This window comes from Larus michahellis, chromosome 3, assembly GCF_964199755.1.
Source record: "Larus michahellis chromosome 3, bLarMic1.1, whole genome shotgun sequence".
Taxonomy (NCBI): Eukaryota; Metazoa; Chordata; class Aves; order Charadriiformes; family Laridae; genus Larus; species Larus michahellis.
The window spans coordinates 62,261,808-62,276,835 of NC_133898.1; the positions used below are offsets into that span (position 1 = coordinate 62,261,808).

A 15,028-nucleotide genomic window follows, 5' to 3' on the forward strand; every position below is an offset into this window, starting at 1 on the left:
ATCTGAACTTCTGGCACTGTCCCATCCAACCCCCTCTGCTCATTTTGGAGCTTCCCCCTGCACGTGACCTTCCTGTTCCCCCTCCATTTCTGTTTCCCTCTCAGGATCGAGAGGGCATTCACTGGAGAAGCTCATGCGCTAGGAAGTCATAGAAACATCCTGAAACTCCATTAGGGATTGAGAAATTTTTATCTTCTGGAGCCATTCCCTAATGCCTGTTTTGAAAGAGAGATATCATATAAGGGTACGGATAAACACACACCATCATTTTATACGGCAGGCATGTGGCATTATGTCTTTTGTTGCAGGTAGGACACATAATGGCTTAGCTTTCAGGACAGAATTGGAGCAGAATCAGCTAAAGCAATCTGTCTTTTTTCAAACTTCTGCAATAGGCAAGAAAGATCACCTTGCATCAGAAAGGTGCAGTCAACGACTTAAGGATATATAGGGTGATTTACTCTGCAGGCAAGAAACTTAGCCCTTAAAATACTGTTTTGGGTTTGGGTTTTTTGGTTTTTTTGGGGGAGGGGTGATCTATCGCATCAGCTCTTCTGCATTGCTTTGCTTCCTTTAACTTCACCAATAAAGAACCAAAACCTCAACTGCGTAGCTTACGTGAATTCAGACCTTATATCAGTTTATACCAGCCCCCCGATGTGACTCTATTGATCTTTTAACCATACATCATGTTTTCACTATCTTAACTGGTGTTCAGTTGGCACATGGATTCCTAACAAGAATTTTTTAAGTTTAGGGATGTTGAAAGCCTTCAAACCCTAAGCATTAAGGTAAACAGTGCCCATTTAAGACCTCATTCAGGATTCATCGTAAAAAATGAACATGCACTGAGGAAGGTTTTGTATACTGTGAATTCAAGACTTCCAACTATCATTTTAGATTTTACACATATTTGAAAAATCTCAAAATTTGTTAGAATAGAGTTACATTAACACTTCTTTGATTTTTTTAACTGGTTGGTTGGGGATAGAGTGATCTTTATAGGATTTTGACTGGCTGCTTGGTTTTTAGTTTCCTAAAACAGTCAGTGGGAGAAGTGACAGATATACCCCTGAAATTCTATTTTTTTCAGAGGAGTTAGGTGCCTTATTGAATTTGTAATATATAAGTCATCTTTTTAACTCCAAGCACTAAGCAAAAACCCTCAGAGAATGCTGTAATATGGTACTTCTAATGTTCTGTGGTATGCTATCTGTTTTAAAACAAGTAGTTTTTTTAAGGACAGTCTTACTAGCATACCAGCACAATGCAATACCGCTTGGATGCACCTGCCAGTTAAATAATCTCACAGATGCATGTGCTGTTCTTGCAAAGCAAAGCCAGCCCTAACACAACACTGTTCTTTTACTTGTGCTGTCTTCATTCATCTAGAGGACTGTCTTACAGGTACCATGAGCTAAATGAAGACAGACCAAGGGATTTTATCAGATGTCTGTGAGCTATAAAGATTTCCATGCGCTCCTTGCAATGCCAAGTGAGAGGAGGAATCAAGACAGCAGAGCCATAAGCACCCTTTAAGTGCTGCTTATACAGTCTTCCTAGAGCAATGGCATTCATACTAGTCACTCTGCCCAAGAGAAACCTTGACACCGGTACATTCTCTCTTTTGCCACTGAGTCCTGAAAGCCATTCAGTATTTCACAAATAAATTAATGTAAAGTAACAGAGAAGAATAAGTATATTCTTCCAGAAGAAGAAGTATAACTGAATTACCTTGGGCTCCATTTACTTATTTCAATGTATGTATCTGTGGTCTATTACAGAACAATTAGAAGTTATTGGCAACAATGGAACCTTAATTGCACCTTAATTGATTTAAATATAGCCTACATGGAAAATTTCAATTAATTGCAGCAATATGAAAAGTTTGAAATTTTTGGATTTGAAAGAATTTGTGTTTTGGAAGGAAAGATCAATGCAAAAGTCAATTTCTAAGAACTATTCTGATTAACAATACTCATGTCAGAATTTGAATTATAACTCCAAATTTTAACAGATTTGCTTTTCTGTGTTCTTCAAAAACTATATTTTGCACCATGTCAAAGTTCTAAAAACTTGTGAAGAGTAACAAGATCTGAGTCAAAACAGCACTTGACCCATGTATTTGTAACTAGACCTTCATATGGCATGTATACCCCATGTTGATGTGCCATACAGGCCAGCGCACAGATTCTGGGTTCTATGTGCTAAGTTCAGCCAATAAAGGACATGGATACATTATAGCTTTTAATTTTAAAAGCTTGGCTGCCAGCATCAAGCTGTATGAACCATTGCTTTTAACTTCGATAGTCCCATACTGATTACCAAGGCGGCAGAACCACGGAGGGAATTTATTTCTCTGAAGTAGCTTGAAGTGCCCAAGACACCGCATGGCCTCCATTCTGTCATTCTTCTTCTATAAGTGGCAGACCACATTTTGGTAAAACACTTTTGAAATTGTAGGTATTGAATGCTTTTTTGCTCAGAGAACAGGTTATTGCACCTACTGAATTTTTGTTTTGGGGAATTGGACTTGAGTGCCTACAGCAAAACATCTTGCTCTTCTATTAGTTACTGCAACTCATTAAAGAGTTTCAAGACATGTACAACTCTACCATACAGACATCTTTCTCCTGTCATGTCTTCTGCTCTGGAGATACTTGACTCTTTCTAAAGTCTATCATCAGAGCAAGCCCTGAGAGGGTCATATAGTGAACATTCTGTCCATTGATGGAATAGGAAGAAAAAGAAATTGTGTGGACACTTGGCAGAAAGTTTTCAGACATTAAACATTTTATTAGGATAGAACACTGCTGTGTGAATATTCATTTCAATTGAAACTATGCAATTCAGCTGAACATTATAAAATCCTTGCCTTGTGTACAGTAATATTCTTTTTATGACTTTGCCAGACAGCTTCTGTGCTCATAAAGGATGTCTGAGATTTCTTTTTATTATTTTATGGTGAACTTAGTATCCTGAGGAAGCCCTGCTTAAATCTCTGCATCATCAAGTAGATATGCATTTGTACTTCTGAATCAGACATTACTGCTCGGTAACAAAACATTAAGCCTGACAGTAATGCATTATTGAAAAGTTTGAGATGCCTGCATGTGGTTTTTAAGGAGCTGTACTAAAATTATGATTAAGAGCACTCTACAGTCTTCAGGAACATTTTATAAAGAGCAAAATGTAAAACTCATCAGGAAACCTTTTATCTTTTTTAAGCGTATTGTTTTTGTTTGTATGTGTTTGAGAAACATCTGAGAATACCATTTTACACTACACCTATCTACCTGTTTGTTGTGGCTAGTATGGCTGCAGCTGACTGAGACACATGAAGCCACTACACTTTAGAAAGCTGAAAAGACACTTTCCTCACAGGGGGGAAATACAGATCTTGACATATTGCTGGAAAATTAAAGAAGTGTTTGTTAAAGTCCATGACATTCTCCATAAAGAGGACACTAAGAAGACTCTGGAGAACACAGAGAGCTTTACTGCATGCATTAGCATTGTAATTTCTAAATAAACTTTCCTGTCCTTAAAGCCATTTCTCTATGTAAAGAGGCAGATGACATTTGGGGGTTATGTGTACTGCACAGATTCTGTACAAATTTCAGCAGAAATTAAAGAAAAAATCACAGGGCCAGCATAAGAATTTGTAGCTAACGCCAGGTAAAAAGATTTGCAAGTGCAATTCAAGTACCAAACAAGTTTTAATGTTGGTGAACTGCTTTTTTCTGCACATAAGACCAGTCTGGCAAATTTTCACCTGCAGAAATGAGAGCATTTAATCAAATAAATGCACACGACTTTTGTTTATGGTGCACGTGCTACTACAGGCTGAAGAACAAAGGAAGGAATTAGGAAAATTTTTTAGTGTGAGAACAGTTTTTCGGAAACCACTTTGGACGTGGCTCTAGTCTTTGAAGTGACAGAATCCACATTTTTCACTGTAAAATGAAGACTTGTATCCTCTACTTCCAAGGCACTTTATTTTTCAAATTCCTTCTGCAAATAGAAGTCAAAAATTTGGACAGAAGTAGCCACCCTCAAGATTAAAAAAAAAAAAAAAAAGTATAATAAACAAAGTCAAGAGATTTGTGTGGCAGGGAGAAGGTATTTGGTTGACATGGTAAAACCGCAAGGGAGAGGAGTGGAAGGTGGCATGAGGTAGAAACAGGTTTAGGGTCTTTCTGGATGGCTTGAAGTAGTGGGAGAAGGTTAATCCAAAAAGCAGGGGGAGGGATTGTTGAGGTATACCGTGCTCTGCTCCAATTACAGTATCTATGGACTTCATGACCGTAGAACTAAAGGAATATTTACCCTTGACAGATAGTGGTCAGACTGGGTGCATACTCATCGTTAATGGATCTCCACTTCCCTCCCACAAGCTACGCTAATTCTGTTAAACTCGTAGGCAAGCTCCTGATATTTCTGCTCCTCTAGTTAGCACTAATGCTTGCCTCCTAATCAGAGGAAGGGAGAGGAGACCAGTGTCTACTCCACGCAAAGGACATGCTCTTTCTCACCACGCTGGCATTTGGATCAACAGCAGTTAGTTAAAAGCCTTGACTCTCTGGTGCACTGTGCTGTCGGCAAGGTTCTTGCTTCCACCTTGCTATTTCTCTACTGTTTACCTTGCTGCTATCTCCAGACAACACATTTGTCTTATCACTTCTGAGCTCTTCTTTAGCTGTTAACTGAGGGTTTTCAAGAGTTTCCCCAGGATTTGTATGTCAGTGTATGACACTTTCTACTACTGCTCCACAGTTGCTTTGGTTCCCCCTCCTCCGCTCTCTCCCCAAGTCTGTAGCTGCTTTAAGTGACCTGCAGTCCATGGCAGCTTGGGGTTTTGGTTTCTTGCCTATGCTGTGGGTGGTCATCTGCTCACCTGCAAAACAGGTGCAGATTTGTGGTGGTTTTATTCCTTAGCATTCCTATAATGATGTCTGTGTCAGGTCAAGCATTTGTCTATGTGTTTGATTCTAATAGGCAGATCTTTACCTATCAGTTTGTGCAGGGTTATAATTAGCACCTGCTAAGGTACAAGGGATGATTCATCACGACATAGGAGGGATCCCTTTCCATCCTTCTTTATTCTCTGTCAATTTCTTGGTTATCTTTACAGTTTCTGTAATCTTTTACAGAAATCTTTTACAGATCTTTTACAAGATCTTTCCATTGTTTCATGACTATTGGTAAAGATGCGCTCACAGGTACCAGGACTGGTGCTATGCCATGGGTGCTCTAATATTGTTCCACATGGTAAGAGAACAAACTTGTAATCATAGTTTTGCCCAAGCGTCTTCTAGGTTGCCAACTCAGTTTTGGGAAGTGATCTAACAGTCATTCAAGCAAACAGGCTTGTTCTTGACTTCTTCCAGGTTTGTCTACAATTTCCTTAGTATGTCTTTCTATTTAATTGCTATGTTTTTATCAGGGCTATACAGATCATCAGTTTTCACTTTAGGCAGATATAGTAATTATTCCCTGGGTGGTTCTGCTGCCATGAACATTTTAGACTGTAGCTTTAGGACGAAACCTGCTACTGTTGGATGCTACTTTGTCTACCTGTTAGTCATACATCCCCTGCAGCGACTCTCACTTTTCCCTTGGCTGCTACCAAGCTTCAAGTCCTTCACGCTGTGTCACATGAGAGGGTTCACCACTTATAAAATGAACATGGCCCTTTTTTTTAGTAGCAGAATGGTTTATGGAGGTGCAGTAGTGAGCACTGTGGCCACATGCTTCCTCAAGGCTTCGTCACATCCCTGTAATTGCTGCTCTTCCCTCCCTAGGCTCCGTGTCCCTCGCTGCTGGTTTTGAGAGCTGGCTGGGGCTTTACCAGTGTGGAGAGAGGTGGGAGCCACCGATCACAGCCACAAGCACAGGACAGTCATTGAGAGGAACTATCCCTTTCTGCTATTCAGCATGTTACCAGGAAAAACAGGCATGAAATTAAAAGGGCAGCTGACAACAGTGGGAAAATGGGAAGACAACAAACAAATATGAAAGACAGAAGACATGGTTTACCTGACTAAATCTTGGGTTAGAACCATTTTGGAGCAAGAAATCAGAGTGGGTGTCAGAGACGTGACAAACTATGTGGCTTGAAAAGCTTCAAAATTTTAGTGGGAGGCTTCTTTGAGATATAGAGGAATAGACACTCAGTTTTCAATTTCTGGGTGCCTTGAAATATATACATATATATGTTAACAAAGTAAACAGTTCAACAACAACATTCATTTTGGTCAAAAATATAAAAATTCTACCTAGATCTCATGGAAAAGTTGAGGCACGCCCCATGACTAACACATCTCTCGGCCGTGGAAGCCATCAGTCTAGACCCTGAAGCTGTTTTCTTCTAAGATCCCTGACAGCAGAAAAAAGCGTCACAAAGTTGTTAAAAATGATGACACTGTGCTCTTCAAGCTTTGATTTGCATTCACCTGCAACAACCCGGTACAGTGGTAGAGGATTCACTCAGCTGACAGCAGAGTGACAGACTTTCATAGGACTGTCTGCCTCCTCCTAATTTGCACCAGCGTCTTAGCTCATCTCCCTTTCCATGGTCTCTTTTCCTTCCCACTCCCGAGGTCACTGGCGTTTCCTGGCCGAGATGTCTGTCAGCTCAGCTGTGAAACCAATAGCCTGCAGAGCAATACGGCAGGCAGATATGTGTCTAATGCTGCTGCAGCAAGCCTCGCCGCGACTCCTCTGTCAAAGGCACTAGGCAGCACAGGAAATAAAGAGAGATTTGTGGAGAAAAAGAAAAATCAGACTTCCAGGTTAAATCCCCTTGCCATTACAAGAGCTTTCTAGAACTTACTTTTCAGTGAGAGAAAGCAGGTTTTCTTTCCTTTCCCTTGTCCTTGTTTTATCTCTTCCACTGCTGGAAGGATTCCCATGTAGAATGCTGCAGCCTCCTTTGTGTACCTCATCACTTGAGTATCTACCTCGGCTGCCGGAATCTTCAGCAGCATCTTGTTTGTCAGCTTGCCTGGAAGAACAGGTTTCTCCAGACCTACCCACAGGTCACTTTCTGTCAACCACAAATTTATGTGGCTGTTGGTACTTTATAACACCAGGTAGTAGACACTTGTAGCACAGTTTCTCTCCCCAAAACATAGAGGTATGATGCAGGTGTGCAGCAAAAGAAAGCCATAAGTGTCTACATTATACAGAAAACGCCTAACAGTCAAATTGGTATCTCTTAAGTTCATAGAGATTGTCAAAATACCACACTGAGGCAGAGGGCTTCAGATGTTTTGAAACTAGCGTGAGGAGTCCCAAAAGCTAGTTAGCATCTTGTGTGTTGGAAGGAATGTATGGAGGTTCAGAGAAAGAAAACAAAACGAATTATGATTCCTTCTCCTCTCCTTTCTCCTCCTGTGGTCATTTTTTAATGTGTCAGTTTTAAAAATACAGATTTCCAACCATCACAGTAAACGAATTTTTATAGCAAGCTGTGCATGTATTCTTTCATATTCAGCAACAGAAAAGAATAAATTATGTCTTCCTGCAGAATCCGACAGCTATGGCATTATGGAAAATTTACATATTAAAAAACAATACAGAAGATTTTCTTCCTTTTTTTTTCTTTTAAACCCTATCAAGCATGTGAGTTAACTCTTTTAACATTTCTACAAATGCTAAATACAAATCTGCACAGAAAAAAAGTCTTAACATAAAAGTTCTATTTTGAAGACCTTTTTTATAAAGTTTAAAGGATGGAACTGCTCTCCCATAGTATAAATTTCCCGATGGCAAGTGTCGTGTCTAGTCAGATCTGTACATTTACAAGCTCTCTACTGTTATGCTGAGCATTAGCACAGATTTACAATCACCAGCTATGTTACTGTATAGCAAGGCATTAAAGTAGCTCTTCCACTTGAGTATGCAATGGGATGGAGTGAACCAATTTAATTTAGATAATAGATCCCTGAAGATCAGCAGACGAGACCTCTTGGAACACTGTCTTCCCAGATTACTGAGTGAAGCTTGATGTGAATGTCTGGTCTATCATTCTTCTTCCTATAAAAGCTCTCCTCACTGGCAGTGCGACCTGTCTGATGTCCTTGTTTACTGCCACAGAGACTATAGGGTCCATGAGGGAAATCCCTCAGCATCCTTTTATCCAGTATTTCATGTTAAAAAAAATTAGAGCACTTTGCATAAAAAGCTGTATTTCCTCCAGCCAGTGAAATATACTCAGGTAGTTTTCTTCCTGAATTTTAGAAAAATTATGTCTACAATGATAAGAGGACAAGGTTATGTTTTAATTTAAAAGAACTGTACAAGAGCTCTGGGCACCCTGTTGACTGTATGTCGAAGGACAGCATTAGGTGGATTGAAAAGAATTATGGGTATGGCACATCTGTCCCAGCCAGCTACCCACAGCTCCATCTTCCCCACAATTTGCCCTCTCCCAGCCATTCAACTGTATTGTGACTTGGGCATTGACTTCTGTCCCAAATTCTCTTTGAAAGCAGGACCTTGCTGTGAGACTTGTAAGAGGATGGGGAACGAGGGAAGCTTCAGAACAAGCTTGGGTACAAGGCCAAATTGTACTGAGACCTCACACACTGATTGTCTCTGAGGACCTCAGTGAGCTGTCACAGCAACTCTTCCAGCAGCAGGGGTTTATACAATGTCTGTGTTGGCCAGTGAAGGTTAAGCTTGGAGACGAAATCTTCTCTCCACGAGAGCTTTAGTAGGACCTCTCTCCTTCACTTGGCTGCTGGGGTTTTTTTTCATGCATTTGGGTTAATTTTCTGTCTTTGAGATTGTCTTTGAAAGTTCGATCTGTCATTTGGTTGAAACTGGATGACATACACGAAGTTAGCGGAGAGGGACAGACAGGCAGATGCAGCAAGGTCTTACAAGCATCATCAGCTTAGGAAACCAAAACAAAAAGTCAGAAATCAAATGAGTGTGAAGAGCGTTGAGCAGTATGACCTGGAATAGCCCACCAGTGAGTAATAAATTCCCATTCATCCATCCACAGCTGTGATCCAGGGGCTACCTTCAATGATAAGAGGCAAAGGGTAAAGGGTGTTGTTGGGGAATGGTGTGGAAGGAGAAGAACAGTGCTCACTGTCTAGCCCAGGTATATTGAGTAAAGCAGAGCCAGACCCCACCGTGGTTTTATTCTATCGATCAGGAGTATTTAGGGTAGATCCAGTCCCACCAATTGTGCAGCTTCATCACATGCTTTGGGGAGGAGAAAAAAGTCATGCAATAAAACTAGAAAATATGATTGAAGCTACCAAGCTTTGCAGCAGGCTAAGGAGGAGGTTTAATATCAGAAACTACTTCAGTCTCTTTTTCTTAAAAAGGCAACAATTACAAAGAAGGTTTCTTTAGACTTTTTTCTTTTAGTCCCATAAGACATAAAAATTAAAAATATTCCAGCTGAGGGGCCTTATCTAGCTCCCATTTCAGGTCAAAATTTTTATGTCCTGTTTTTATTTGCCTCAGTTGGTTCTACTGAGGGAGAGGATAGTGTATCTCATCCTATAATATATACACGTTATAAGAAATAAATATTGAATAAGTTGCTTTAAAATCTCTACACTAGTTATTTAGAGTATCTTTTCTTCCAAAACCCTTTACAATAAAAGAATAATGAAGTCTTTTTGAGTGAGTAAACTGGAAATTAGGGGATAATGCTAGTAGCAAGCAGAGCTTGTTATGGACCAAGATATATCTTTCCTCTTCTGAAAAACACAACATGTTCTGTATGATAGGACTTTCAAAAACATCTGGTGGTTGTAATATGCTTCGTCCACTGAACCAACTCTTAAAAACTTCTCTAGTTTGAAGCAAAGTGAAGATGCAGCTCTCACCCTGAAGAAGGTGAACATCTCTGAAATATTTTTACTCTTAAAACCTTCTTCAGTAGAAAAGATTTTGGGGACAGACTCTTTAAAAATATGCATAAATCACAGAAAACTGCATGGAATTAATTTTATTTACTGCAAACCTATCTGTGTTTTAAGTATTAGACATAAGGTTGCTTCATATGTGTGGTTTCTAAGGTTGCACAATATGGATCAGAGATTCCTCTGACTTTCTATCTCTTTCACAAAGCAAAAAACATTACACTTGCTACAGATAAATAAATCCTTATCCTTTGAGACAAAAGATGAATATTTAACACAACTGTGCAGCCTCAGAGATCTACTATATGTGTTTCCTTGTTGATACCTGTATGGTGTGCAACTAAGTGCAATGATAAATAAGAACAGAGGCTTCACAGAGGGACATTAGACACAATATTTCTCAATAAGAGAGACCACTGCTTTGTTTCAAGACCTCTCAAACTAAATGCTGTTTTCATGTTAAGTTTTATATTTGACTCTGTCTCTTGCAAAGTTCTGGCACATTCAGGGAACGCACAACTGAAAATGCAAAACTCAGCATTTCTCCTCAGCACACTTGACACAAGTCAGCATGGCTAATGCCAGTCTGTCAGTCCTTGCTAGTTCCAATAAACATCTCTTCAAGGGGCTTCATTCCATACTATAGACAAGAAGAATAAAAAAATCCCAGTAGAGTTACTCAGTTATGCTTGGTGACAACTGATGGAGAAGAATTGCCCTGTGCTGCACAAAGGAGCTCACAGATGTGGAACAAATGAGGCTGATGTGGCAGGCACCTGTGGCACCTGCAGAGCACGTCGGGGCAGAGGTCTCTGGATTACCATTCCACTGGAGACAACCTGAAGTCTCTGTCTGAAGGGAAGACAGCTTACAGAGAAGAAGAAAACATAGAACAGATATTAGCCCTAACAGAAATACTTTTCTCCGGCAGCACTGCAGGCGTTATCTTTTCCATTTGTTATTTATCTGTTCTCCCGTGGGTGAAGTGTCACCTTGAAAACCCTATTCCTGGTTACCTGTTACTATCTGTTGCTTTTCTTGCTGCGATACTGTCAGCACTTCCAGCACTATACTAACTTGTGCATCAGCATTCAACATTGGATAACTGAGCATTCCATATATTTGCTGTTAATAATCCGGTCATCTTTTATTTCAGGGCTGTCTCGGACTGTTAGGAAGCATTCTTCTGTTCAGCGACTTTCCTGAAGTTTGCAGTCTTCTTAAGGGCATATTCCAACACAGTTCCTTCATTTTTTCCACGCTGGGCAGCCATACTTGTGTTGTTTGCAGGGTGCTGCCTATGGTGGACCGTGAGTTCTGAATGCCGTTCTACCTCAGGGCTAATTTTAAATGCATTTTATGTTAGTCCTCATTTTCCACAGTATCGAAGTTCTGTTTACTATTCAAAACTTCAGGCAGGGGCACTTCCTTTGCCCAGCAATAAGCACATTGCTAAGAGTTAATTCTGAATCTTTCTGTAGGCTGAGGGCTTTGCCTCAAACTGCAGCTCGAGTCTCATTTTGTATCTGAACACACCTTCCCAAAATTATCTTTGAAAGCTAGACCAGTCATTAACTCCATTTTTACTTGTGTGTAATATCTTGTTAAATACCACGTTGTTTTTGGGGCTCATTTTTGTGCATTGCTCATATTTTGAACATAGCCTGGTGGTTAACCACCTCTACTTGACTTAGCAAAAATAATGAAAAACAACAGATTCTTCCGTGCCATCTACTTTTCAGAAACATGAATGCTTCTGCCCGTCTTCTTTTCCGGATAGCACTGACTCCTGTCAAAATGAAGGAATGTCTGAAGCTTCTCCATTAGCCTTCTCCGTTTCCAGAATTTCAGCTCTCAGTGGAGGACGATCTACTCCTTTTTTCCCTTACAGCAGGGGTAACAGTTTCCATTCCTACTTTGTCTGCTCTGAACTGGTGCCTGGCTGCGGTCAGCGTCCCTTGCAAGGCCGTTGTGTGACCTCCCTCCCCCAGGCCGAACGTCCATCCCTGGCCTCAGCCCTCCTAAGGAAGCCGTTCTGCAGAGGGGACCGCATCAAGGTCCCCCAGTATGGGCGGAGGTATCTCTATAACCAATGCTTACTGCAAGAGGAACATGGCAACGTGAGGGAGATTTGGTTTTTCTATTTGTATGTAAATACATCTGCCACCCTTCCCTCCCATGTAAAGGCAGTGCTTTTAATGGCACAGAAGCAGGAAGTGGTTAAAGGCATGTTGCCAGGCAATTTTTTTCAAGTTGATTAATCATTACAGATAATCTGAATGTAGTTAATGAAAGTGATGAGAACCCAGAAGTTGCATGTGCTCTGACACGAAAGCTAATTCAGCTGAAGCAAAAAATGGCTTAAGAAAAATTATGCAGGTGATGTACCTGGCCACTCTTGTTCTTGTGAAGTCGCCAGGTATCCTACATGTGATTTATTTATCCATAAACAAAACTTCCAAATCTCTATCCTAAAACACTTGTCAATTACTCAATAATATTCACAACTATGATTGCACTTTTTTTTCAGAGAAAAAGACTCAAATTAAATGCTGATGATGAGAGCAGATATCAGAAAAAACTTTCCAGAGATATTTTCAAGTTATATAGTTTAAAAAATGCAAAAGATTCTGCAGAAACAAACAGTTGTGTCTTCCTGCAAATTACTGAACAACAATCTGGTTCTGCCAAGGTCTAATCACAGTTTCTCCATGATTGCTGGAAAACAGCATTTTTGCAACATTGCAGGTTTCCAGGGGTGTGGTAGTGGTGGAAAGACTTTGCTGGTTATGTTCTAAGTTTCTGGTTGGGGGAATCCCCCCCCTCCCCATTTCAGATTTGTTCTGTTCAACATCGGGTTGTTTCTGCTACTGATGCCATGATTCACTAATTTCCCAAATGCTGGGAGCATTTGCTAGATGTCTCTCCTATGATGCACTGTTTTCCCCTTGCTGCCTAAATCCCATAATGTGTCACTGAAGTCCCGTTACTGGATGTGCATTATGGGAAATGGTGGGTAGAGAAGATCTTGACACAATTCTATTCTGCAATTAATGCCTCAAATATTTTGATGGGAGTTGTTCAAATGACAATTTCGTATTTCTAAATCAAAGTTCAGAAGTTTTGCAGAGTTATTTCAATCATTTGAAATGAACACAAATATTTAGGTAAGACAGAGTTCCATTGAATTGGTATTCTCTTTTTTGTCCGAGTTAATTATTGTTTTAGAGCCATAAGAGGGGCTGAAAAATTCCATTGGCACTTCTATCAGCTTTGTGGTCTTTTCAAATTCAAATTAATCCAGAAGAACAATTTTGCTGGAGTGTGTCCTTTCCTACTCACTTATTATTTTAATTGCCTATATTGAAACTTTATTTTAGGATTCGTGAATTTTGCCACTTTGGTGACAAAGGGCCAAATTCTGATCTCCCTCTTTAGTGGTAAATGATACTACTCTGTTGACTCTATTGCAGGTGTTCTTCCTTTGCAGAGATGTCGGTGAGCCTGGGTTTTCTTGCACAAATCAGAAATGCCAGCCACTCTGGCACTTCTAAAAACTCCATCTCTGTCCCTGCCCACTTCTCATTCAGCAGTTCAAGACTCCCTTTCAGTCGGCCTTTTGGTAGGCCGAAGTAAATCAAGCTGGATCTGGGTCAAGTAATTTATAGCCACTACACTCCCAGTTTTCTTCCTTCCCCTCCCCATTCCTACTGGCACCCGTACACACAAGATGAAGTAAAGAAGAATTTTAATCAATGTATGGGCATTACAAGGGATTCCTGTAACAGTGGCATTCATTCTTTCTGTCCTCAAGTCCTCAGGAAAGGAGGGTAGTAACACCCAGCCTGTTGAGGTTAAGACAGTGACCTGTCGTCCTCTTGGTACATCCAGGGCTTTAATGTCAGTGAGGCATATGCAAAGGAGACTATTTTTATTGTTACGGTTGAAAGAAGAATACCTTGGTATCTTCTATCTTTTTCTTTTATTGTTCCCTAAGATTCCCACTGAAGACTGGCTGCTTCGCTGAATTGGGTATCTAGGGGGTCTCTGTCCATTTTCTCAGTTCTTCTCCAGAATTACACATAGCACATTCCCTCTCAAGGAGAGTTTGTTTTCTTCTAAATGAAGAATTATTCACCACAGCTTCCAAACATCATTTATTCAAACTCTCTTGAAACGTATCGATTAGGATGTTCAAAGTGAGTGATTTGTATCAGTGAATAAATCTGCCCTGGGGAACAAAGGTGTCTGCTGAAGATGAGACTTGGAGAGTATCCCAAAGCATTCTCAAGCACACGAGGAAAAGATTAATTATATCTGCCCCCAAAACGGCTGTGACTAGAAAGCTGGAATTGCACAGGGAGACTGTAATCACTATTGTCCTGTGGCGCTCTAGCAGAAAACAAAACAAAACAAAACAAAAAAACAAAAAAACAAAAAAAAGAAGAAGACTTGATTTGGAGGAATAAAAAGGTTTTGAAATCTCTGCAGCATCTCATTTCCTCTCCCTAGGGGTGCAGAAATTCCCACTCATCCTACGTGTACCCGACACTTTTGATACTGCTCTTATCGTTGCACATTTTCCACCTCCATGAGCACTGCAAGTACCACTGCTGTCTCAGTGCACCTTACCCCCTCCTCTGCTAGCGAGGCAGTTGTGGCAGTAGCAGCAGTAACAACAGTGGTGGGAGGTGCAGCAGCAGCAAACAACACTCCTTTTTTTTTTTTTCCCCCTTGAAAATTTGGCCTAAAAATGTGGAGATGCTTTATAAGCAGGGCTAATTTGTAGTTGGCAAAGTAATTATTCTGTTAAGGTATTTCGACAGGAACATGAAGCTCCGCATGTGTGCATGTACGTAGTTTTCTGTAGCCCTGCAATTAGCAGAACATAAGCTGTTTAGTGGGCACCACCGTCACAAAAACTATTCCACAGAGTAAAGGGAAATCTAGATTTTAATCAAAATGAGATAACGATGACTCCCATTTCCTGGGAAATGTCAACTTTTTAACCACTGGCACTGTGCATGTTGATACACTACTGCTATGTCCTGCAGAGGACATATTAGTAAGTGCAGATGCTTTCCACAGCCAGGGCATAAAGCAATCCCCATTTGGCCACGCTAGTTCCCCTTGCTGTC

General features: G+C 40.4%; 1 protein-coding gene across 6 annotated transcripts in view; it reads right to left on the reverse strand.

Moving 5' to 3' along the window:
* Positions 1–15,028, reverse strand: part of RGS17 (regulator of G protein signaling 17) — a 73,897-nt gene that overhangs the window by 34,714 nt on the left and 24,155 nt on the right. Inside the window, exon 1 of one of the 6 annotated variants that reach the window (XM_074580449.1) lies at positions 6,456–6,582. The exons of the other annotated variants lie outside the window; for them this stretch is intronic. The gene's annotated coding sequence lies outside the window, so the exon portion shown is untranslated. Of the gene's footprint in view, positions 1–6,455; positions 6,583–15,028 lie in introns of those variants that run through there. 6 annotated transcript variants of the gene reach the window in all.